Source organism: Platalea leucorodia (assembly GCF_965183815.1).
Source record: "Platalea leucorodia genome assembly, chromosome: 1".
Taxonomy (NCBI): Eukaryota; Metazoa; Chordata; class Aves; order Pelecaniformes; family Threskiornithidae; genus Platalea; species Platalea leucorodia.
Genome location: NC_138823.1, coordinates 38,382,858 through 38,405,058, shown reverse-complemented (window position 1 = coordinate 38,405,058; position 22,201 = coordinate 38,382,858). Strand labels below are relative to the sequence as shown.

Below are 22,201 nucleotides of genomic sequence, written 5' to 3'. Positions count from 1 at the left end.
TATCTAGTCTGAATCTACCCTCTTTTAGTTTAAAACCATTACCCCTTGTCCTATCGCTATTGGCCCTGCTAAAAAGTCTGTCCCCATCTTTCTTATAGGCCCCCTTTAAGTACTGAAAGGCTGCAATACGGTCTCTCTGCAGCCTTCTCTTCTCCAGGCTGAACAACCCCAACTCTCTCAGCCTCTCCTCACAGGAGAGGTGTTCCATCCCTCTGATCATTTTTGTGGCCCTCCTCTGGACCCGCTCCAACAGGTCCATGTCCTTCCTGCACTGAGGACCTCAGAGCTGGACGCAGTACTGCAGGTCGGGTCTCAGCAGAGCAGAGGGACAGAATCACCTCCCTGAACCTGCGGGCCACGCTGCTTTTGATGCAGCCCAGGATACGGTTGGCTTTCTGGGCTGCGAGAGCACGGTGCTGGCTCATGTCCAGCTTTTCATCCACCAATACCCCCGAGTCCTTCTCCGCAGGGCTGCTCCCAATCTCTTCATCCCCCAGCCTGTATTGATACCAGAGATTGCCCCACCCCAGGTGCAGGACCTTGCATTTGGCCTTGTTGAACCTCATGAGGTTCACACAGGCCCACTTCCCGAGCTTGTCCAGGTCCCTCTGGATGGCATCCCATCCCTGAGGTGTGTCAACCGCACCACTCAGCTTGGTGTCATCTGCAAACTTGCTGATGGTGCACTTGATCCCACTGTCTATGTCATTGATGAAGACATTAAACAGTACTGGTCCCAGTACAGAGGGACACCACTTGTCACCGATCTCCATCTGGACATCGAGCCATTGACAACTACCCTCTGGATGCAACCATCCAACCAATTCCTCATCCACCGAACAGTCCCCCATCAAGTCCATATCTGTCCAATTTAGAGAGAAGGATATTGTGGGGGACCATCTCAAAGGCCTTACAGAAGTCCAGATAGATGACATCTGTAGCTCTTCCCTTGTCCACTGATGGCAAGAACTGCTTATTCCTATCTTTCCTCAAAGATGTGGCTTTTTGCTGTACTGTTCATCTCACTCCTTTGCTTAATTAGAAGAGGGGAAGGAAGGAACTATCCAAACTGCACTGCAGGACACTGTAAGGTAGTGATCATTCTTTTAAGATATGCTAGGACATCAGATTAACTATACCAGACCATCAGATTGAGCTCTTTGTCTAGGATTCACTTTTGCCCACACTATAGTCTCTGTTTTCTTCCTTACGTCTCAGGATGCAAGAGCTGCTGCCTTTCTCAGTAGTCTCTTGCCTTCCTCTTTTTGCCACTCAAAAATTTCACCTGTGCCCCGTCTGCGCTTGGAACAACCTCCTTCATCTCACGTCGCGTCCCTGAGGCCTTCCTGAAATGCTCCGTGTTTTGTGAAGCCTCCAAGCTGGTTCCGTCTTCTTCGGCGTGCCCCATGGGAACCTCAGCTGGCCATACTCGGAACCATGAATCTGATCCACAGAAGTGTTTCAAGGCAGGATTGCGCAAATTAAGAGTGGGGTGGGTTTTTCTGTGCCGCATCCTGTGGAGAAGCAAGTGTGGCAGGAAGCACCGAAGCAGCAGCCAGAAAAGAGACAACAAATGTTGCCTGAGACGGACTGATAACTCTATTTTTACCACATCCTGCCATGAGAAATGAGCACTGAAAGTGACTACTGAAGAAAAAAGGCAGAATAACGCCTGGAAGACAGAAGGGGAAGGATGCTTCTGCACCCTAGATAACGTCTCCGATGTCTCTTTCCCCTATCCAGCCCCATTAATTCATTTTTGCTGGCCAGACGAACAAAACGCTGGCGTCGAAAATCCGTCTTCGCCTTCTGCGCCGGGCCGTGACGGCGTTGCGGCTGACGGGGCGACCCAGGGTTACGCAGGCTGGGAGCCGCTCGTCGGGTGCCTCTGCGGGCCTCGCAGCACCGCCGCCCCTCGACACCCGCTCCCGCGGCGCAGCGGGCGCTGCCCGGTTTCTGCTGGATGCGGGGGAGACCGCGTCGCCCGGGCTCATCCGCCGGTTTAACCGGAGGCCGGAGGATCCCGGTCATCCGGCCTTGAATCCCCTCTCCCAGTGTTTGCCGGCAGCCGCAGGCTCCGCAGGCAGCGGGCGCAGCTCTGCCGGTGCCGGTCCCTCGGGCAGCCGCAGCCCCGGGGCCAGGCCGGGGCCGGGCCGGGGGCGGGCCGGGGGCAGGCCGGGGGCAGGCCGCCGGGGGCCGGGGCGGAGCGGGCCGGGGGCCGGCGCCGGCCTCGAGTCCCCGCCTGACCCCGCTCTCCGCCGCCCGGGGCGGCGCTGGTCGGCGGCTGCGACAGCGACGACAGCGACAGCGGCCCCGCCTGCGGTCGTGCGTGGCCGCCCGGTGCCCGGGGCGCGGCGGGGCGGGGGGAGCCCCCGCGGGCGGGAGCCCGTCGGCCCGGGGCGGCGGCGGGAGGAGCGCGGCTGACGCGGCAGGGAAGGCGGCAGGAGGAAGAGGCCAGCTCCAGCGGGCGGGCGGACGGACGGACGGACGGACGGACACCCCCGGCCCGCCCCGGCCGGCGGGAGGGAGGCAGGCAGGTACGCGGGGTCCCGCTGCCGTGGCCGCTTGCAGAGGGCCGGCGGGCGGCGGGGGGGAGCTTTGCCTCCCGGGTGCGGTTTGCCTCCCTTTTGTTGCAGCCCGAAGATGGGTGCGCGCTTTTCTTACCTCCCCCGCCGCTTCGGCGGAGCGTGTGCCCTGTGGCCCTCTGCGGGGGGGGGGGCTGGCGCTGGTCACGCAGGAAAACGCGGACCCGCGTGGGCGAACGGCTCCAGTTGCAGGGATCCGGTTACGGACTGGGGGCAAAGTGCTCCACGCAAACATGGAGAAACTTCTGCCTTTTTTTTTTTTTTTTTTTTCTCCCAAGCTGGTGTAGCTTTAGACACTATATTTGCAAAGAAGTTGCACAGTCATTCTGCATTTCACCTTCTCCTCTCGCCTATTTTTTTATTCCCACCCTTCTTCAGCAGTGTTACTTGCTCCTGCTAGTACTCTTGCCCTAATATTTTGATGCGCTACTCTGTGTACGTGTAGTTTAACGTATTATGTTTTATTTTGCATGGCTGGCTGGGTTTGGGAGGGTTTCATTTCTGGGTTGCAACTGCGGACACCACCAAACTCCGTTTCAGTTCCCCTACTTAATTCCATATAGACGGTGATCCTAAGCTGGAAGCAGACATTTAAGAGATAAGGGATGGCTTGGCATTTACATTTAGAGCCCTCTTCCAGAGAGCCCTTTCCCCATGCCCCCATAGATGGGGAGACCCTGGTTCACTTTGCTTTGTGCCTCGCCAAAGAAAAGCAGTGAACGCAGGGCAGCGCCTCTTTCTAGCGATCTCCGTGCCAGAGAGGCAAGGGCTGGAATTGCCCCTTTACCCCTTTAAACACCTTAAACACAAGAGAAGGTTGGAGGCAGGGAGAAAATTAAAATAATTGTTTTCGCCTCGCGCGCAGAGGGAGTTGCAAAGTATCGGTACTTTCTGGGCAGGTCTCTTATGGGAAGGGTAAAATTCTGATGCAAACTTGGAGGATTTGCACTAGGGGGAGAACTAGTGGTGCTCGAAGGAGTATCCCACAACATTCACCTGCGTGACTTTGTATTTGCAGGACGCCTTTGGCTCAGTTCTTTCGTGAGCATTGGTCAGCGCTCCTTGGCTTCCCCTTGCTGAGACTTACGTGGCCCTGCAGAGCTGTTTTTTTTGTCTGAATTCTGCCATGCCCTTTCCCTTAGTTTTGAGGAGCGTAGGAAGAGCAGGAATATGTACTAGTTGGCAGCAAAAAACAGTTTGAAGTCGCTATATTTCTCTCTAGTAAGTGCTACAGCCTCTTTGTTACGTGCTCTGAACATTGAAAAAGCATTGAAATTTATATTGGATACTCAAAATAGATGCTGACAGCCCTTGCATTTAATTTCTTTCATGCTAATCTAATAAATTCAGTATCTATTGTTATCTTAAAAGAGGCTTAAACATTTCCTGAGGGGAAGGAGAGTTATGCGGACTGGTGTATACATGGACTGCACCCAGAGTACTGCAAGACTTGTAATTCATTGGTTATGTTGTACTGAGGGGATCTTCATTCTGATAATGAACAACTGAGAGGAGTTGCTGCTTTTTATTATTGCTCTCTGCATTTTCATTCTCTAAGGACAGGCGGCTTTCTAAGAAGCCTGACAAAGCTGGATGTTCAAGTCTCATTGAACAGAGGTTCAAAGGACCTACAGGGAACATTAGTTGGGCGGTTCCTAGCCCACTCTGCTTATAAAATATGTATTGCAGGGAGCTAGTAGTTCAAGTTTTAAGATGTGGGCACTTTAAAATTACTAGTCTGTTCATTTTTTGACGTGTTTAAAGTCAATCCACAAGTAGGTGGATAATTTGACTGTAATGGCATATGTTTAAAATAGTGATTGCTGGTTTTTAATATGCAGAATTGTTTCAGCCTAGCTAGCTGGAGTAGCTGCAAGCCTCCAAAGCTGACTTGACCCTGCAACAAGATATTTCAACAGGGTATGCTGAGAGCCAAAAATAAAGTATATTAAATAAAATGTCATAGGTATTAGCAAATAAAAATAGATGCAAAGCAACTCTTGTATCCCCTGGGATCTAGGATTTATGATGGAAATCATCTGTCATTCTATAATACCATGCGTGCTAATTGCAGGTTCATGTTAATCATCACTATGTAAGAGGGTATGTCAAATCTTATTTTTCATCCCATCCATACAGGATAAGCATCTAATAAGCTGTGATCCTTCAGCCACATCCACACATCAGCTCTCTCCTGGGTTATCCTGCCTATATCCCAGATCATTTTCCAGATGGTTTTGGTTTTATAATTTGCATACAAGTGCTAGGGCATTTTTGTCCCACAGCTACAAGCTATTTTATACACAAATGCCCTGCATTTCGGCATGTAAATCGAGATCAGATTACACATATTTGTAGTTGTAAATGAATATTTTTTTTGGGCTGTCTAATTTGTCATTTAGAAAAATGTTATTTTTAAGGACTGGGCACTTCCCAAAAGGAAAGTCACTGTTGGTTGTTTTTGTGACTTCATTTTTGGATGCTTATAAGTCACTGAAGACACATACTGCTATGAATTATTTTTTTCTGTAGACCAAGGAACTAGAAACTGGCATAAGTAATTATGTATTTATATAGACTGAGCTGTAGTAAAGCAATATGTTGTTTTTATTTGAAGTTATCACTTTAAGTGTTTATATTGAAGGATTCATTTTGTTCTAGTTTAAGTAGTATCCATATGCTAAAATAACCTGCAAAGCAAACACTTATGCTTTCCAGAGTAGAACTGAAGGGCTTCAGCATACTGTAAGAACATTTTAAAATGTATTAATCAGGTTCCTGCTTGCATTCCTAATTCTCAAACAGAATTTATCTCCCCGAGTCTTCCAAACCACCTAACACAGTGTCTGCCTGACTCTGAAAGCATCTTAAATGTATTGGATCTCCCTCTTTAAGCAGAAAGTTTTTAAGCGCCTTATCTAGAGCTGCTGTAGTTGAGCATCAAAGCCCTTAGGAGATCAAGGAACTAGGACACCTGGCAAGCACACTGTAAACACAGACGCTGATAGGGTTGGTTGTGTCTCGAAATGCAGTTGTATGGGTTTTCTTTTTAAAACATCGCCAGAAGAGGAACCAGTGACCACCTTTCCCTGAGAGCTGGTGGTGGTCGGACTTGTCTAAAGAGTAGATGCTGTTCTAGTAGTTGAAACCTGGGCTCCTGGTCCCCGCGCCCAAGGGGTTCAAGCCCACATCTTCCCCCACCTCCGCAGCTGTTGCAGAGGCTGAAGTGAGCGGGAGGGCAGGCTTCTCTCCTTGTGTTTAACCTGGGCCATCTCGTGGAAGATGCAGCAGGTTGCCCAAGGCTGACATGAGGGAGCACCAGCAGGAACCGGACTCTGTTGCAGCAGTTTGTGTGTTCCCCTGGGAGGAGGGCTGGGATCTAGTGCTTGGTCACTGATGGTGAGACTGTTATCAGAGGTAGGAATTTCCACGACTTCCTCCACATTTCAAGAGGGGAGTAACCCTTCGCTAGTTGCTCTAGGAGAAAACTGGGCCCAGGAGAAGAATGGGCTCTGAGCTCTGGACTAGATGGTGACAGCTGTTTGTAGTCCTGGCTTAGGAGTTGAAGCCCTGAAGTTGAAGTGGAGAGCGTGTTCAGTATTTCCTACCAGAAAACCCCATTTCCAGTGCAGAGATCTCCATCCCGGGCCGCCTCTCTGCGCGGTGTATCTGTGTGGCGGTAGGTGCCAGCCTGGCAGTTCTCTATGATGCAGGTGCTCCGTTCTTGTCATGACCGATCCAATCCGCAGGTTGGGGTGTCTGTGACCTGACCTGTAACTCCGTCCCCTCACCCGGCTCTGTGTTGAGAGTCATCTTCCCTAACCTTTAGCAAAGGAAGAAGTAAGGTTGTACCTTCACATGATCTTTTAACGTGGTTCTTTCAGACACCCTGCGAGCTTCATCTGACAACGAGAGGGAAATTCCTCATTCCCTCAGATTTGAAAAGCTTTGCTTTGCTACTACAGTGTTTCTTCGTTCTAGGGCAGGAAAGCACCTGGTTGGGGGGGGGATGTGGATAAGCAAGATTGGTGTCTAAATTTACTTGAAAGCTCCTTTATTCAAAGAGATATCATATCTTATTTTTTGGCAGTCGTTTGAAACTTGGAGGGCGATTGGCAAGCTGCTAGTGCTAAGTGCCTTGCCAAATACTGTTGCAAAATACTGCCACTGCAGAAGTTGTGCAACTTTACAGACCATTACATTTCTCTTGGAGTTATACCAAAGGGGTACCAACTTCTGATCCTTTGCCTCCACTGAGAAGCAAGACCAACCATTTCCAGCTGCTTCTGAGGCACCAGCATGCTGCTTTGCTGCTGCCGTCTCTTCTAGTTCTTGCAGTCGGTTTTCCTTCAACAGTACTTCTCCATCTCTTGTTCACTGTTGTGAAAGAACTGACGGAACAGAACTATTTAAAACTTTTTCATTGTAGTGTTAATTGCAAAATATTTTGGAACAGACATCAGACCACGGAAAGCTTTGCCTCTGGTTCTGGACACAATGCTAACCTATCAATCAATCAGGTGCATCAAAAGAGATTCGCAGCATCCCATGGAGTTATACCTCATATGTGAGCGTTTATTGAACAACTGTGGAATTGAAGTCACTCCCAAGTATTTATATTCATCTAATTAACAGAGGATACAAAATCTGGTATCTAAATATATGCAAACTGTGGGTCAGTTTTTGAGGTCTCATAACATGTTTCCTGTTAAAATAAGGGACTGGCTGGAAACACAGTTCTTACTTTTCAGAAACTATTTTGATGGCTATTTGAGGGCTTTGCATTATTAATCTTAGCTCAAATTGATATTTTAATGAGATACTGTGTTTGAGGGACTTGTGAGGATTATTGTCCTGTGATGTTGCATATAACATTGCATTACAGTGACATTTCTGGATTCAGCTAGGAAGATACACTGAAGGGGTAAGTGCTGCTTAGGGCTAAAGGTCTTAAATCATGCAGTTATTCAGGTTAGAAGGAACCTTGGGAGGTGTAGAGTGCAACCTCCTCCTCGAAACAGGGTTAACACTGAGTTCGGACAGGGTTGCTCAGGGCTTTGTCTAGCTGGGTTTTGAAAACCTCCAAAGGCACAGGCTCCGCAGCCCCTCTGGGCAGCTTGTCCTGGTGGTCAGTTATCCTTATAATGATTTCCCTTCCCATGCAGTGCACCGCAAGCAAAGAGTCTGTCTTTCTGTCTTCTCCGTAACCTTCTCTAAGGCTGCCGTTAGGTCACCGTGAAGCCTCCTCTTCTCAAGGCTAAGCGAGTCTGGTCACCTGCGACTAGAGCACGTGCTGCAGCCCTTGACGGTCTGTCTTCTGACCTCTTCTGTGCCCCGTGTCCTTCCTGCTTAAGTGCAGGAATGTCGGACATATGTATTTAAATGTGAATGTACTCAGTCCGCAGGACTCTGACAGAACAACCGTGTATTTAGATTATGATAGTTGAGGTTTAGACTTTTTTTTTTTGGCATCTTAGTTATTTATGAACTGGGATCACTATCGAGCCCTAAAATATGTTTCATACTAAGTTTAGTAAATAAGTAAGGACTGAGCATTCACAAAATTATTGCTTTTACTTAAGTGCTGTGGAATTTCCCATTTATGGTATGTGTTTTCCTTTAATGTTGTGAAGAACATGGAATAGGGATAGGAGGTAATTAAAGAAAAAAATAACTTTTGTACTCCCTTTGGATGAGATTTAACCATACCTTGCAAAAGCAAGATGCATTAAGTATACGAGTTTGGAATGCTACCAAAAACTACAGAACGGAGAAAACTTAGAACAGTTCAGAAATAAAAGCTACCTGGCAAAAGTACCCAGACTGTCAAACGCCTGAAGGCAAGTGCATCCAAGAACGAGGAGACTTCTGCTTCCTTGCTGCAGTCGTAATGGTACATCTTGATTATATTATTAAAAAAAAAAAAAAAGAAAAAAAGAAAAAAAGCTATGTTGTCATAAAAGGTAAGTAAAAAGAGCATGTAGCATTAAAGAGTATATACCCATGTTTTATGAGAGGTAAGACATGAAACAGAAGGGGGCTAGCTAGAGTCATAGTAGGTGCTGATAGCCTAGAATCCAATTTGCTTCCTGATTTTTTTTTCCCCCCCCAAATACTAGGCCCTCTTGTTTCATTCAAGTGTTTTATTTAAGTAATACATCTAATAGTATTAATCTAATCTCCTGGTACTCATGATAAATTTCTTGTAAATAAGTAATTTAGCGCGATCAATTGCTCTTACAAGGGGTTCTGGATTTTCAGACTGTCATGGAAATACTTAAGCAGCATTTTAATATTAAACCATCTAAATTTCACCCCTATCCCTCCCAAATCAGCCCTTGGTAAAAGAATATCTGTTGGCTTTGGAATTGTTGGGTCTCTTTTCTGCCATCCCTCTGTGATTGAAAACGTACAGGGTTTCTCTGTCAGGGGACCACAAAACTGTCCCTCGGTAGTGTCCCTTAAAAACCACGGGATACTTGCAGCAGTGACAGAAAACCTGAGCAATTACATTGGCCACGCTCTCTTGCCAGAGCAATGTGTTCCTAAATTTTCAACTGTCTTAGTGTGAAGTGTTTGTCCCAAGAACAAACTGTGCTGTTTCCAATGAGGTTTTACATCTTGTGTATGTGTCCACACACATTATATGTAACTCTAAAGGCATATGCCAGATAGATTGGCTTAACTTCACTTTTCTTCAGAATTTTTTGGAGGTTGGCTGCCTCTTTGGTGCTCTTTTCATGTTAACTAATACGTTATGTGGTGGATGAATAGGATTCTTTATAGAATTATCTAAAACCAGGCACTGATTTATTTGAAAACAAAGGGTTTCTTTAGAGCGAAGTTTAAGCTGGCATTGCCATGAATCCTAGAATTATTCTACATTTAAATGAGAGAACAGTGATGCACTTGTACTTGGGCTTTGAACAGCACAGAGCTGTTGACCAGAGACTCGGAGACCGCTGAGCAAATCTTTCTAGGTCCACTTGCCGAAGTTTCCAAGCCTACTTTTCTCTCCTTATGGAGATAATGAAAAGCAAAGCTAAAAAGATGCTATTACTTGCACTAGTCCATGTTTTTGGAGGTATGCAAAATTGTTCTGCAGTGCGTGATCAAAAAAAATCTGTAAAACCCTGAGTGCTCTGTAGCAATCTGAACGCATACTTTTTCTCTGTTTTGGTTTGGGGTGTGTGGGGTATACTGCATAGCAGCTAAACAATACCTCACTTGTTTATAAAAAACCTTGGGAAGAAGGAGTGAGAAAGAAGAAAATATTTACAGTAGTCTTCTACCCAATTAAAATCAGAAGGCAGACTGAAAAGGAAAGAGTTCCTCTACCATCCAAGCCAATTAAAAGTAAGTTTTGCTGCTTGGATGTTAATTTACACATCCAAGGCCATGTAAATTTAAACTAGAAGCTTGACTTAACCTCACCGATTCAGACGAACTTCAAATTTATGATTCATTTGGTTTTGGTCATAGCATCTGGGTGTTTAAGCACATTTTGTGTGAATTCACAAAGGCTATTAGAAATTCATAAACCGCCTTAAAATGTTAAACTTGTGGAGTACTTCACCAGAATGTGTAAATAATGCCTGTCTTGCAAACATAGCTCTGCAACACAAGCTGGCTAGGATCCTCCGTTAAGATATTCTTATGTTTGATGCCCTCAGCCATTTTTCCCGTTGTTTAATTATCTGGGAATAAAACCAGAATTCTGTAGCTTCTCTCATGTATTAAAAGGTATCTAGAATCTCTGTGCAAACATTTTAATTGTGTTTGTTGATATTAGTTGAGGTTGTTTGTGTTTTTTTTTTTCCTCTGTGTTTCATGTGTGTTTGTTTATAAAGAATTAAAATAGAGGTGGCAGGAGGAATCTCATAACACTTGCAGGGTTTTACTCAGAAATGAAACTGTAAACTTGTCACTGTGTGCAAAAATCAGTTTGCAGTTTTACATAGCAGCATCACTTGAAGTGACCTGAAAGAAATTCTATGATCAACCACCCAGTCAAAGCCCAGATAATTATTCAGGGAACCATGCTGGATGTGTGATGCGCACAGAGTAAGAAACAAAACAGTCCTTGACAAGGAATCCGAAGGTGCTGAATATTTCGGAAGCTACAGAGCAATGGCCTCATAAGGAACAAAGGATGGCCTTGCAGCTCAGAGTCTAAAAAGGCACACACACACAGCCTTGTGCACAGTTTGACCCTTCTTTAGGAAAAGAAAGTTGCACCATGAAATGAATATATGTTGATAAGAAATTAGGAACTGGCAATGAGGACTGGAATGTTCTTTGTCTTGGTTACTGCTTTATGATGCGACAGCTGGAAAAGATTGATGGCTTGGGTGCTTGGCCTTTTGTTTTGGTTCTGCTATTTTAATTTATGAGTCAGAAAGTCCCTAGACATAGGTCCTTACTTAAAGAAAAGAAAGAAAGAAAGAAAAACAAAAGACATTATTAGCAATGTTATTTTAAAGCAAATGCAGTTGTTAAATGAAAACATTGTGATTGTTTGTTACAGTTTGTTTACAGGCCTACCCACGACATCCATATGTCACATCAGATGTCAGTTAAAATGGTCAATATGCTGTCTTTAAACAGTCAGTACCTGGTGCCTAGACACTGAACGTTGTCACTCCAGTCATGCTTGTTGCTGCAAAGTATTTAGATCTGTCTAACAGTTGAGGCAAGCAGTGGTGTTCTGGTCTGCTATGGTTGACCTGTCCTGCTTTGCTCTCTGCCATATGGATGCCACTGTTGGGCCCTGAATTCCTCTGGTTTGGCTTAGGGTGAGTCTGTGTTACCGTATTAGTTCAGTTCGGGAGCCTGCTTTTGAAGTACGTCCCTCACGACATTTTGGTTCACTTTGCCGGGTGATCTTGGGGAACATGAGCGGGATTCCTTTCAGATGAAGTCAGACTGGAAGATGTTCTGCAGGAGCGCTTTTAACACCTACCGACCACGAATGGGTGTCCTGCGCACAGGACCAGGCTAGAGCTGGCTTGAAGCAAAACATACAAATCCTACCATGCCAACATGGGTAGTGTGGATGCCACATCCTCAACATCAACTGTTTTCCTCTCTGTGGATGTGCTTTTCTTGCGCAGCATTACTTGCTAAGGTAGACATGGAACAAAAACTACAAAAACTACACCTGGAGGCTGCCTTTTCTCTTGACTTCAGGTGCAACCTCCTAAGTAGTTGCTCATGAAAGTGTCACACCCCTCTGAAATGGCTCTCCCTGCAAATGGCAGTCTCATTTTTGATCTTTCTTTTTCTCAGTTTCCTGCCTGTCACTTGACTTTCCTCGGTGCTTCTCCTCTCTGTGCTTTCAAACCACTCTTCCTTCCCCTCACTTCTTGTTTGCCACCATCTCTTTCCTAGAACATTGCTCCCAGCCATAAGTTCTCAGTCTCAAGAGGTCATTTAACCGTCTCTACCCCAAAAGTGCAATCTGTCTTTTGTGAAGAAGTGTTCACCTCACTTTTTAAAGCTCTTCCCTGGTGGAATCTCCTCCAGTGCTCCACTACCCTGCCGTTATTTTTTTTGATGTTCGTGTCTCCCTTCCTCCAGTGTTTAACCTGAACCTTTCCTGTGCTCATTTTAAGCTCATTAGGACTCGTCCTATCCATAGCTGGCTGAAGAGACAATTCCCTTCTCTTTGTAGTAGTCTTCCAATGTAACAGCTATCCCTTAAGTGTTTCTTTTTTCCCCTCCATTAACAACTAGCTTGTCCATCCCACCTCCCCATAAGTCACATTTTCTAGACTACTTTGCATTCTCATTACTGTTGCCTGTACCCTCTCTGGTGGGTCCACATCTTTCCTAGGTGTTGAGACATGAACAGAGTAAAGTCGAAGGATTTTTTTGGGTTCAGTAGATTATGCTCAGGCTTTGCACTCCAACACTTTTAAAAAATTTTACACCTCATAGCAACGTTTGTCTGCTTTATAACAGCATGATATTTGTCTCTTGTGACCCGCTGTAGGCTGCTGCCTTGTTGTTTCCCATCCTGTATTTCTATATTTGATATTTCCTGCCTGTGGGCGGTAGCTTGTACATAACCTGCTACATTTCACTCCGTCCTTCCAGATCACTACTCTATCCTGACGATGATATATTTAACCTTTGTTTCTCGCATCCTGAACTAATACTTACTCTTCCGGCATCTGTAGTCTGATTGTTAAAATGTCTCAAGGCAGTTTCAAAGCCTTAGTAAAGGCAAGATGTGACATCTGCGGTTTCTCTCCTACCTATCTGGAAGGCCTGTCAAAGGAAGTTAGCAATGTGATTTAACAAATCTCTTTTGGCTACTAGTTAAGATTATTTTACAGGTGCTGCTAATTAATTTGTTCTGGATTGTTTTCTCCAGGAATTTGAAGTTAAACTGACTCATTGCATCTCTAATATTCTTACCTGTTGCTTTTTGTTGCTTTGTTTTGTTGACTTATTTGGGTTTTTTTCCATCGTGCACACGTGCATGCAGTTTCATTCACATTCTCTCTCTCTTCCTCCTTCCTCTGAAATCTTACCTGTCGTTGCTGCTGTTTATGCTAATCACTGCTTGCATTTGACCTTCTTAGTGAAGACTGATGTCCTAAACACGATAGCCTTCTGGATGTCATCTCATATCAGTTTTTCTCTGTGTTGACTGGGGCAGCAAGGTTTTTCTTGCTTTTAAGCTATAATCGTATTGATAATAAGGAATTTTTTTTGTTGATAGCCATTTTTTAAAATTATAATTCTATCTTAACCATGCTGATTCTCATACCTTTGTACTTATGTAGATTTTATACTTCTTGCTAGCAATTAGACTGTGTTTTCACATTCTATGTCTGTCTTGACAAATAAATCTTGTGCTACAACTTCTGCTGTTTATTTTTACAGGGCACAAGCACAGATGATCCTACTGTATTGTTTATTGGAGGAACTGCTGCTGCTTTCTTGCCTCTCCTCTTAGCAGTGTCTCTTGTGAGGTCTCCTCTCTACCTGAGTGTGTTTGCATTTGTCTTCGTTACATTTATGAGCTCCCTCTCCTTCCATTTCATGAGGTTTAGTCAACTTCTCTTCTGAACTGGTTGCTCTCCATTTGTCTGGAAACAAATCTAAAGGATCTGCTGCCTTCTGTATTTTCTCCATTTTTTAATTACAAAAATTGCTAATTTTGAAATAGAAGAAGTGTGAGTCTAAACAACAGTAAAGCTTCATGTCCATTCATGGGCCTTTGCTCCTTATACCATGTGGCTGTCAAGATACCACGTGTTGTTAGATTACCATTTCAGGCTTTTCTGCTTTATTTCCAAGTCGCTAGCTGTTTGATATATAGATTTTGAGATATCAAACAAATAACCCTGGTGCTGCCAGATTTTTTTTAATGGCTTCGTCGTCGTTTAAACTGATTAGGCCTGTTAGCGCAAATGGCAGCCACTAGGCACTCGAAGCTGCATCAAGTCCACATTATGCTGGATGTCTTGCACAAAATTAATAAAAATGACCTCTTTTCCAAAGAACTCTGCTCTGGCTTTTATTCCTAGCTGGTGAGATAAGACAAGTCACAGCTGCAGCGTGAAAAGGGTCCTGAACAAGAGTGGGTGACAGTGGCATTTGAGTGTGGAGAGAGCGGGAAGAGAGGGGTTGTGAGCAAAATCCTGCACCTCTTGAGGTGGAGAGGCAGGGTGTAACATGGTACACAGACACTATCCTCCCAGTGAAGGTAAATGAGAAAGATGCTCCGACAAAAATGGGAAGATATTTTTTTCATTGCCTGCTATTTGATACTACTTTTTTTTGTGTGCAACTGCCTGCAACCTTTTATCTGTGCTGATGAAGGAGGTGCCCCAAATAAAACACTGTTTAGGGTTTAATGTGATAATTAAGTAGGCAAAGCCCTGCCAGTTTGTCCTGATCACAAAATGCTTTTTTAGGCTGTTGTCTCCTTTTCTCCCACGTGCATTAGCATCTCCAGCCCAATAAGACTTACTGTGATTTTGGTGTTTAATTTATTTGCAGCCCGTCCTATCCTGTGCCTAATTAGAGAATAGTTTTAGCAAACTAATTCACTGAGCATATTGACACATGGAGCCAGATACTCTAGGGATCTCCGATCACCCTGGGGTTGGCAAGTGGTCTTCCAAACATTTGTATGTAACCTGGGGTTCTGCTGGTGCTCTACACAGAGGAGCAATCAAAGTTACGTGGTGCTAGAGAATTAGGGCTGGGGTGCTTTTAGAAGAAGGTAGGTAGACTGTTTTTTCCTAGCTGAGTAAAAAGGCTGTCCTTTGCAAGTAATCTTCCTCCACTGTGGAATAATGAATAAGATGTGCTGGGAGGTTGGAAGACTCAAGATCTCCTCCTCGTTCTGTTGCAAAAACTTTCCTTGTGCCTTGGTTGACTCTTTGAGTCTGTGTTGCAGGCACATTTTTATTGCTGTTTTCACGTTTTACAATGTAGCAGGTCCTAATTTTATTGTTCATTGGAATCTGAACAGTCTTGGCCAAGAAAACGCTGCTACTGGCAAAGAAAATACTACTTAATCTATTTATTTGGATTCAGACCTTAGTTTGTTTATTTATTCTCCTTAGCCAATATCTGGGATTTTGTTTGTTTCTTTAATCTGACTTCCTTCCAAATTTGTGATACATTCTGTGCCAATATATGACAGAATTAACCACGGACCAGTGTTAGACCTCTTTTCCTTTTAAGGCTCTTCAGTAAATTGGATACTTAATTTTTCAGGTCTAGGCAGATTATCTAGTAGTATTTGAAAACTTTTAAAATGTAAGACAAATTCCATGATTTATGTGTTCAGAAGATACTGACAAATATTCTCTGAAATAACTTTTTGTTAGTATCCGATTTACTTTCCTTTCTAGTAAATTTGCCCCCCCCATATGCTTGTGTATATATAGATTTTTTTTTTTACCTTACAAAAGAAAATCTCCATATAATTTTTCTTTTTTGTTATAAAGTAAAGGAGTGGGGGTTCTGCATGCTTTCCTCTCCCCTTTACAGGAAGTCATGGGCTCTGCTCTCAACTTTCCTAGACATGCAATAAAACAAAACTTCATATAATCCCATGTAAATGAAATAACTAATCCCACCATCTTCCTGTTTTCATACTCCCACAATTCTAGCATCTGCACAGGTATAGTTTGACTCTATACCTGCCCACCATGGTAGGCATATTAATGCTTTCAAGTTTGCATTTATGTGAAACATCCAAAACGTCTTTTTGGTGTTAGCTTAATGTTTTATTTGTTCTCTTTTTGTCTCCCTCGACTGCTGGTCCTTTTGTTAGTTGACAGAAACTCTACTGTTATTCCATTATCCCAAAAAAGCGCTAAGCTGCTCTGGCTTGTACAACTTGAGACATTCTTCCCATAAACCAGATTTTAAAATGAGGTACTAGTTTAACTGTGCAAGTTCACAATGAATGCAATAAAATGATTATGAAAAGCTTTATTGAGCAATTACGCATGTAGGAATGCTGGAGCCAGGAATCAGCAGTATAAACAGCCATCTTGCTTGCTCTGACTTTAACAGCATTACGTAAAAAAATGTTTTTGTCCTCAGTACTTCCGCATTTCCCTTCTCAAAATTAGGCATCGTTCTTGTAAGAGTGAGAAATAAACAGTGCTTGTATTTTCTGATTTTGAAGACACTTCTGAATCAATCAGCGGAGGCAGATGGGTGAAGGAATGAAAATATCCGTAATTACCCGGACTTTATTTTAAACGGAGGCACACGGTGAGGGCCCCTTGGCTGGACACCCCAGCCTCCCTAGGGGAGGTGACCGCGCCAGCAGCGCAGGCGTTCCCTGCCGTTCTGGTGTGCTAACGACTGCGTGGGGGTAGGCACAAATTGGTGGCAAACAAAAGAAAAAAATGATCAGCGTAGGCCTGGGAGAACCGCAGTTATATAAAGGTGAACGATGAAACGTTATTTCTAAAGTGGGTATTTTGAAGGGCTGTTACCGGAACACTTTTTATATAAATGAAAGGTACATTTGAATCAGAAGCAGTTTGGTGTAGAAACCTGCTAGTGACTCATCCCAGACCTGAGGGGAAACAGAGCTAGTGCGGCACGGAGAGATTTTGGAGCACTTACATGCTATCTGCTTCAGACTGAAGTTAAATTTTCATCAGTTAATCCAAGAGTGGAAGATATTAGCACCCTCCTCCAACACCGCTCCTATTAACTTCCATTAGCGTGGTGCATATTCCAGTCTGGATATCCTCATCACTGTTGTAATCGCATCTGAGCCGAGGTTGATTATCGGTGGTTTCCTGAACATTGTACAGATTCTGCACAGCTCCCATATTTTACTCCCAATGCAGTAACAATGTATTTATCAAGTGCTTCAGTTCTTGAGATGGATGGCATCTTGAGTTCTCACGGCTGTACAGAACTCTTTATCTTCTTTCTAGAACAAAAGTTTTTCTTTGCTTAATTCGAAGGTTTATAAAAACATTTAATGAATCGGGTTGACACGAAGATTGCCACATAATTAGAAAACTTTGGCATTTTGCTCTTTTGTGTTCTTATGCAAGCTTAAAATTGCACTGTCACCTACCAAAATTACTTTAATTTGTACAGCATTGTTGGAGAAGACTGTAGTTGAAATAAGACTTATTCTTGATCTCATGCCTTATAGAAGGGAAACAGAGTAGCTTGGATTTGTGTGCAGGAACATTTTCATACGAAACATTTGACTTAATCTGAACAATGACTGCAAGAAAATACCATGTCTTTTAAATAATCTGGTTCTTATTTTCCCTTTAAAATGGCTGTATGTTCATCAAAGCTAAATGTCAATGTACAATTTTGTGATAACTTCTCCTACTTAGTATTCATGTTACATGCTGCAACTTACAATACCTTTCTTCGTTCTCTGTGGTCCTTACCACCCAACACCATAATAGCTAACATCAAAAAATAGCTGACCTGAAACATTAAATACTGCCATGTTCCTTTTTAAAACTGCCTAATGGAACAGTGGTCTTGAGTCGATATCGAGATTAGAGGGATTTATTTAATCGTTGCTTGTGCTTCGTACTCAGATTTGCGATATTCCATTAAGTGGCTTCTGCTAGATTGTCATATTATAAGAAGAAAGATATGTTAAAGAAAAATTTCATTTAGTAGAGTCCAAAAGTTGATCATCTGTCCTCTGTCCCTGCTTGTTCTTGGACATCCTGTGTTGCATTGGTTTTAGCTGGTAGAAGAGGACAGGATGTATCTTTATATAAATCCATTGCTGAAACTCACTTAATAGTTCAGACCCACATACACACTTAAAACATTGACCCACAGCTCCCAGGACTGAAAATGAGAGTATTTGTGCTTGGAGAACAAAAACAAGACTCTGTAGTTGGTAGATGGAAATACATCTTCTGTGTGGGTCAGGAATAGGTTGGCATCTGGCAAACATGAGGAAACGGCTAGGTAAGCACCTAAACAAAGTAAGGACAGCAAATAATAAACTCTTACAACGTTTTGCTTAAATCTCTCTCATTTTTGGATTATAAGATACAGCTTCTTGCTTTGGTGGTGGTGTTTTTAAATTGCTGCTATGTTTTTTCTACTCCAAGTTGGTGCATAACGCTGCTCTAGTGGAATGCATGTGTCTTTTGACATAAACAATTTGTTAGAAGTATTACTAGAACAGCAAATCCAAATTGGTCTATTCTGTAGATCTTAGGCTGCCTTTGAAATGTTGACATTTTGGAAAAAGGCTGTGAGCCTTTTGTGGGGGGTGGACACAATGGGGGGACACCTCCAAACCAATGCCCTTGTTTAGTTTCATTTGAATAGAATACCTGTACAGATGAGCTACCAGTAAATAGCTTGAAAATGCAAATATGGTGCTTGTGTTCTTGCTCATCTCTAGAATCTGGGGAAGAACTCTTGCCATTCTGGGTAGACCCCACCTCCGTAACATTGTGCGCCAGAGCAGTTGTTTACCAAAGCATGTTTGTTCACCCCAGCCTGTATTTGCAATTCTAGTAGAACGTGCTGTAGCTGGGATTCAGGAGGCTGAATTAAGAAACATCCATACAGAATTACTACTTAGAAAGCTTTTCTTCTTTTATACTTAGCTTAGCTTTGGTATACTTCCCTGCACAAACTGCTCAGATCTGCAAACTCAGATACTTGACCTGTTTGATAGAACTGTATTTATAAACTGAATTCCAAAGAGTCTTTAAGAACAAAAAGCAGGTCTTGCAGTACTATGAGTCGGGAGGGTTTTTAGCAACTTATACTTCATGAGATGTATTGAATAGCTTCAGCTTCAAAGTGTTTAACAGGACAGTAATTTCTTACTGCATTGTATGCATCTCTGCTGAAACTAGCCCCAGAACATGTTAGCATATACCAATAAGCCATATATTTGACATGGTAAGCACGTATTTTGCTATATATCTATAAAGCAGACAGTTATCTTTGTCCTTTTGCTATATTCATGCTTGTAGGACTTGGTGATAAGTCAGGTCCAATGGACTTCTTTTTCCTCGTATTCTTGGAACCTCTGTAAATCTTCCATGCTTCCATGTAAGCAAGTGGAGGTGGCTTGAAGCAGTATCTACACTGTGCATCTCTAGGAAAACTGAAAACTAAGGTAAACTAGGCTATCAATCAGGAGTTTAGCATTCATGCTATTATTCTGCTTCTGGTAGCTGAACTAGTTTGTGGAGATTCCGCTTGGGTACCTGCTCCAGACTGCACGCTTGCAGTGAGTGAGGGTGGGTGGAAGGCAGAAAGAGATCTGGGCCCAGTAGGCAGTGAATACTGGTGTGTGTCCCTGTGCCCTCGGTTAGTGGTGCTTCCCCTAATGACGAGGCTGTAACTTGGTAATATCTCCTGGTGGAACCCTGCCAGCTATTGACCTGATAAGTGAACAGGATGTAAACAGCAGGGTTTGGGTCAGAGGTGAGCTTTGTCAGACAGTTCATGTGCACTTCACCGTTCACTTTAAATGCCTTGCATGATAAGTAATTTTAAGAAACTAATCTTACGTTGTTTGCTTTATAACAATACATTGTTCAACTTGCCCTAACTGAAGAAAGTACTCCAAAATGACTGATACGGCAAGAATAATACATTTTGGTGTATGTATGAGGGAAAGAAAGAACTTGAGGAGGATGAAGTGAGGAAAATAGAGATGTATTGAAAATGCAGATATGATATTTCACTGCCTGATACTGCTTTTTTATCTTGAAATCCCATCATGCATTTATGTGGTTTCTACCAAAAATTGCTTGCCTATATCAAATTACCCAGGGCATTGTTCGTTAGAACATAGTGTTGTACAAAAGGAATTAATTTTCCTAAATAGGTTTATGAAAACATACAGAGGCTTCAAGTAATCATGAAATGTAAACAAGCAGAACTCTTGCATTAAAGGAAAAAAGGGTGACTCATGGCCTCACTTGTCTTCATGTTTTCAATTTGCTTTCCATCTTTTAGAAGCCTGTCTAGTGCTTGTGACAGTAAACTGGTTTCATAGAATCATAGGATGTCCTGAGTTAGAAGGGACCCACAAGGATCATCGAGTCCAACGCCTGTCCCTGCATAGGACAACCCCAAAATTCACACCATATGTCTGAGGGCGTTGTCCAAATGCTTCTTAAATGTTGTCAGGCTTGGTGCCATGACTGCCTCCCCGGGGAGCCTGTTCCAGTGCTCCACCACCCTCTGGGTGAAGAACCTTTTCCTGATGTCCGACCTAAACCTCCCCTGGCATATCTTCCTGCCATTCCCTCGGGTCCTATCATTGGTCATCAGGGAGAAGAGATCAGCGCCTGCCCCTCCTCTTCCCCTTGTGAGGAAGCTGTAGACCGCAATGAGGTCTCCCCTCAAGTCTCCTCTTCTCCAGGCTGAACAGACCAAGTCACTTCAGCCGCTCCTCGTACGGCTTCCCCTCTAAACCCTTCACCATCTTCGTGGCTCTCCTCTGGACACTCTCCAGTAGCTTTGTATCCTTTTTGTACCGTGGCGCCCAAAACTGCACACAGCACTCAAGATGAGGCCGCGCCAGTGCAGAGTAGAGTGGGACAATCACCTCCCTGGACCGGCTGGTACTACAGTGCTTGATGCACCCCAGGACACGGTTGGCCCTCTTCTATGTATTTGCATGTATGTGTGTTCTCCAATACTCATGTATTTGGGTAAAATGTGAGACTGGCTATGATATGGATTATTGGGTGGTATCAAGATCATGAGGGACGTCTGTGCTGTGTCTGAGGTATACACCTTTTCTACTGGAATGAATCACTCAGGTTTCCTCCCCACCACCACTCAGCCTATTATGCACCATTTGCTACCTCCAGATCCTTATGCATATCAAGTACTTCCCACAGTCAGGTGGTGGCCAGGTCCATAAAGTCCCTTTTCTACAGGGTATTTGCCCATAGACGTTGCTTGAAACAGATTCCTTCTCATTGTAGAAGACCATATGTGACATAACTGAACACGAAGTATATGAAGTACAGCCAGGAATCCCTGGCTTGTAAGAAAGCAGCTCAGAATATAGCGATCCCTGCATCTCAGGGAATGAAAATTGTTCAAAGTGGAGTAAAGTCTGGGATATGAAAGTGGCCTTTGTGACAGAAAAGGGAGGCATCCCTAGGCAAAGTCTCTGGTACTGTGTGAGGATGAAGGCTATGCTTGGACTGAGATGGGATCTGTAAAACCTGCCATATGTCTAATTTTCTCTAGAGATGCCTCCTCTTTTCTTCTGCCTGGAGGTGGCACCAGGACAGAACCTAACTGTTTTGGAGCTCTGGATACCCAGCAGACAAGTAAGAATGGCCATTCACCTTGGACTGTGGATGTTAAGAGGTCCTGCATAGGTCTGCTGAATGTTCAGCACTGCTTCTAGGAAGGACCAGATATATGTGCTGTAGTGTTGACCAACGTAAATGTCAACGCACTTAAGACAGAGGTGTCACTGAACTCCTTCTTAGTGGGGCTTTTCCATGTGACTGAGAGTATTTGCTGTTTACTACAGTTGATCTTGCCCAGAGAAACTCTCAGCTGCTGAGAGCTTCATCATCCTAGCGTGTAAATGCATTGCTGAAGAGACTGAGCGCTTCATATATTTTTAATAAAAAATGCAATTGCTCTGAAGAGCACTGGCAGGGAATCTGAATTTCCAAGGTACACAACAACATACTTGGCATACATGTTCCCCCAGGTAGGGATAAACTTGCCTTTTTAATCTTTTAGCATTACCTATTTTTCCTTCATTCCTTGTGTCACTGCTGCTTTTGGAACAGTGCTTGCTTGTGTACTAGCATTCATCTTTAGTATAGGCTTCAATTGATTTAAACCAGTTTTCTTCTTGGCTTCTGTGAAGAATTTCTTTGATGTGGTGCTGCTGTCATTCTTCTTGTCCATGTTATGTATACTCTGTGATGTTTGTGAAATGATACAATATATTACAGTTTTTCTACAGTTTTCCATTATTTTGGTTTGTGGTGTTTCTTATGCTAAGTGGGGTCTGTGTACTGTTGTTGTAGATCCTGGTCTCGATCTCCACCAGCCTCTGTGCTCCAGGACACTCTTCTTGTAATACCTGGATCATCTTTGTGTCTGGAGTGCTGGAAAAC

At 43.7% G+C, this 22,201-nt stretch overlaps 1 protein-coding gene across 1 annotated transcript in view; it reads left to right on the top strand.

The window, feature by feature from the left end:
* Positions 1 to 2,385: 2,385 nt before the first annotated feature.
* The window catches only part of LOC309586597 (serine/threonine-protein kinase Sgk3), a 62,229-nt gene continuing 42,413 nt past the window's right edge, over positions 2,386 to 22,201 (top strand). Inside the window, exon 1 of the mRNA XM_082303794.1 lies at positions 2,386 to 2,537. The gene's annotated coding sequence lies outside the window, so the exon portion shown is untranslated. The remainder of the gene's footprint in view (positions 2,538 to 22,201) is intronic.